The following is a 4,102-nucleotide window of genomic DNA, read 5'->3' as shown; positions in this document are numbered from 1 at the left end:
ACACCCGTTGTATGCGAACGTTAGAATCTATCACACCCAATCATCACGTGGTGCTTTGAAACAACGAACCTTCGCAACGGTGCACAGTTAGGGGGAACACTTTCTTGAAATTTTATGAGGGATCATCTTATTTATGCTACCGTCGTTCTAAGCAAATAAGATGCAATAACATGATAAACATCTCATGCAATTAAATAGTGACATGATATGGCCAATATCATTTTGCTCCTTTTGATCTCCATCTTCGGGGTGCCATGATCATCATCATCACCGGTATGACACCATGATCTCCATCATCGTGTCTTCATGAAGTTGTCTCGCCAACTATTACTTCTACTACTATGACTAACGGTTTAGCAATAAAGTAAAGTGATTACATGGCGTTATTCAATGACACACAGGTCATACAATAAATTAAGACAACTCCTATGGCTCCTGCCGGTTGTCATACTCATCGATGCAAGTCGTGATTCCTATTACAAGAACATGGTCAATCTCATACATCACATATATTTCATTCATCACATCCTTTGGCCATATCACATCACACGGCATATGCTGCAAAAACAAGTTAGACGTCCTCTAATTGTTCTTGCAAGTTTTTTACGTGGCTGCTATAGGTTTCTAGTAAGAACATTTCTTACCTACGCCAAAACCACAACGTGATATGCCAATTGCTATTTACCCTTCATATGGACCCTTTTCATCGAATCCGATCCGACTAAAGTGGGAGAGACAGACACCCGCTAGCCACCTTATGCAACTAGTGCATGTCAGTCGGTGGAACCTGTCTCACGTAAGCGTACGTGTAAGGTCGGTCCGGGCCGCTTCATCCCACGATGCCGCCGAATCAAGATAAGACTAGTAGTGGCAAGTAAATTGACAAAATCGACGCCCACAACAATTTGTGTTCTACTCGTGCATAGAAACTACGCATAAACCTAACTCATGATGCCACTGTTGGGGAACGTAGCAATAATTCAAAATTTTCTACGCATCACCAAGATCAATCTATGGAGATTCTAGCAACAAGAGAGGGAGATGATGAGTGTATCTTCATACCCTTGAAGATCGCGATACGGAAGCGTTGCAAGAACGCGGATGAAGGAGTCGTACTCGTAGCGATTCAGATCGCGGTTGATTCCGATCTAAGCACCGAACAACGGCGCCTCCGCGTTCAACACATGTACAGCCTGGGGACGTCTCCTCCTTCTTGATCCAGCAAGGGGAGAGGAGAAGTTGAGGGAGAACTCCGACAGCACGACGGCATGGTGGTGATGGAGCTCATGGTTCTCCGGCAGGGCTTCGCCAAGCACTACGGAGGAAGAGGAGGTGTTGGAGGAGGGAGGGGCTGCGCCAGGGAAAGGGTGTGCCCTGAAGCATTACAATAGCGTTCCAATAAAGAGGACAACTCTCTGGCTGCATCACCATTGGCCTTGAATAACATCAGGTTGTCATCTGCAAAAATCAAGTGGCTCACTGGGGGTGTCGCTTCTGCCACTTAGATCCCACTGAGGTGCGATGACTGAAATTACGTTTTAAGAGGCACGAAAGCTCCCCCGCTGCCAACAAGAACATGTAAGAAGAAATAGGGTCCCCTTGTCGGATACCACGTGAGGTTTAAATGTCTCAAGCTTTGTATCATTAAACAGAATAGAAAAATTGAACAAGCCTACCAAACTCATGATCATAAAGATCCAAGCTGGTGGAAACCCCAACTTTTGCATTATAGCCTTAGTAAGATAATCCCATTCGACTCGGTCATAGGCTTTCATTATATCCAACTTGAAAGCACAAAATCTGTTTTTCTTTGCTTCGTTTCCCTTCATGAAATGGGCGCAGAGATTATGTTATCTGTAATAAGCCGGCTAGGGACTAAGGTCGTCTCCAACCGCGTGAAGTTGATATTACCTGAGATCCCTCGTGTTGTGGTACTCCATAGTATTTGATGGGTAATATTGTGAGTACGGCTTGATCTAGTCCGTTAGATTGCAAAGAATAGACGACCCAACTTAATCCATGATATTTTTAAGGAGCTCATTAAAATTTGAATTAATATAAAATTTCCTTGTGTTTGTTGTTTGCTTGTAAGTAGATGAAAATAATTTTAATTATCAGTTTTAAAAATCATTTCATTTAAAAAACCACGAAAAAATTACTGAAACTTTATATATGTTCCCATTTTTGTTTTAAAAAAATCTCCACTTCTAAAAGGCATTCACAATTTGAAAAAATGTTCCCAATTCTTTTTTGACGTACTCCCTGCGTCCCAAAATAAATGTCTTGAGCTTTGTACAAATTTGTACTAGAGCTACTACAAAGTGAAGACACTTATTTTGGACGGAGGGAGTAGTACATATGAACACTAGTGGGGCAGTGATACCACTGTCGTCCTAACCATCCAACCACAGGTTGGTTTGCAAATGTTTCTGAATTTTTAAACATGTTTGTTTGCACTTTAAAACATTGATTTTTTAATCATGTTTTATTGTTTTCCTGAAACTTATTTTTGTGTGTTTCTAATAAATGTTCCAGAAATTTTATGAAAATATTCGCCTTTTCAAAATATTCACAATTCAAAAAGTGTTCATGTCTTTTTTTTGAGGGAAAGTGTTCATGTCTTCAAAAGATGGGAATACACTGTCCGGAAAAAATCCCAAAGCTTTTCTGAATGGGCACTACTAGGCGCCGGCGCACCGGCCTAACCCTTCGGCCGGTCAGCTGCTAGCCACCCGATCTAAAAGATGCGAATCGTCAGATCTCTTTTCTTTTTCCTTTTCCCTCCCTGTCTTTCTGCCTCGCATGCATGGATAAAAAACACACACGAACGCCATCGATCCTTGCCCGCACGACCTCGAAGCTTCGCTGGCTCCCCACCGTTGGCCGCTCGCTGCTCGCCGTCGCCGTCGGCGCTCCTCTGTTGCAACAAAAAATAGCAACGCTAGTTTGAAAAGCAAAACACATGGTTCCAACAAATAATTGATATGGTTCCAGCAAACAATAATGTGGTTCCAGCAAAAATGATATTTTTCCAGCGAAACACGTTGATATGGTTCCAACAAATAACAGACATAGTTCCAACAAAAAAGTCATATAGTTCCAGCAAAATTGAAAAAAGGGGTTTCCAGCAAAAGAAATCAATGCAGCAAAAAAGGCATGGCGTCGTCATCGTAGCTACCCCAACACCATCCTCACCGATTGCAGCAGGAGAAAAAAATCTGGTTCCAGCAAAAATCCTGTGCAGCAAAAAACATAGCACCCCCGCCGTCGTGGCCGCCTAGCACTATCCTCTCCCGATGCAGCAAATCGAGAAACTAATTCCAGCAAAAATTGAAAGTGTTTCCAGCAAAAATCAAAAAAGGCAGCAACTTACCACAGCCCACCACGGTCGCCGCCCCACCACCATCCTCGCCGGTTGAAGCAAATCTCCCGCCGGTTGAAGCAAATCCCCACACCGGTTCCAGCGTCGCATCTCACCGGTTGCAACGCGTTACCTTGGACATGGCCGCTGATCCAAGGATGCAACAGGCTCCGCCGTAGGCCGGCCGCACCACGGCCTCACATCCATGGGCTCGGCTCGCCGCGACTGCAGGCGCAGCTCGCCGCGGTGGCGTTTGGTAGAGCAGCCATGGCAGGGATAGAAGAAACTGAAGGTGGTGGTGGCCATGGCCAGCCGGCATCGCATCGCCGGTGGCAGAGGATCTCGGCGGCGGCGTGCGAGATGAGGTGGAGTAGCGCTGCAAAAGCGGAGGAGAAGGGAGCGTCATGGGATGAGATTAGTGGATGTGGTCGCTTTAGCCTATGAGAAGATAAGGTAAAGGGAGGGCGGTGGACAGGTCCCACTTGAGATGCGTACTCGTGACGCCCGTGTGCCACCGGCACAATGTTCAGCCGGTCCGCCGGGTACAAACATTTACCTTTCTGAATTCTCTCTACCCCTCTCTCCGAAAAAACAGGTTATAGTAGAAAGAAAGAAAGAAGATGTGGCCCCATCCAAACCCTGCCCAGCCCAGCCCAATGAACGAGTATGATGGAAGAGGCCGGTCCGGAGACGGGACCCGAGTCCGACCCGAGGCGGGTCCTGGGTTAGGGCTCGCCTGGA

The 4,102-nt window shown here is 45.7% G+C and overlaps 1 long non-coding RNA gene across 1 annotated transcript; it reads right to left on the bottom strand.

Annotated features, from left to right (window-relative positions):
- Positions 1–2,647: 2,647 nt before the first annotated feature.
- LOC123163180 (uncharacterized) lies at positions 2,648–3,755 on the bottom strand. Its single transcript, XR_006481774.1, has 2 exons — positions 3,374–3,755; positions 2,648–2,917 (listed from the first exon to the last, which is right to left on the bottom strand). It is a non-coding gene; the product is annotated as an uncharacterized lncRNA (long non-coding RNA).
- Positions 3,756–4,102: the final 347 nt, after the last annotated feature.

This window comes from Triticum aestivum, chromosome 7B, assembly GCF_018294505.1.
Source record: "Triticum aestivum cultivar Chinese Spring chromosome 7B, IWGSC CS RefSeq v2.1, whole genome shotgun sequence".
NCBI classification, from domain to species: domain Eukaryota; kingdom Viridiplantae; phylum Streptophyta; class Magnoliopsida; order Poales; family Poaceae; genus Triticum; species Triticum aestivum.
The sequence above is the reverse complement of the archived record's forward strand: the minus strand, read 5'-3'. Positions and strand labels throughout refer to the sequence as shown.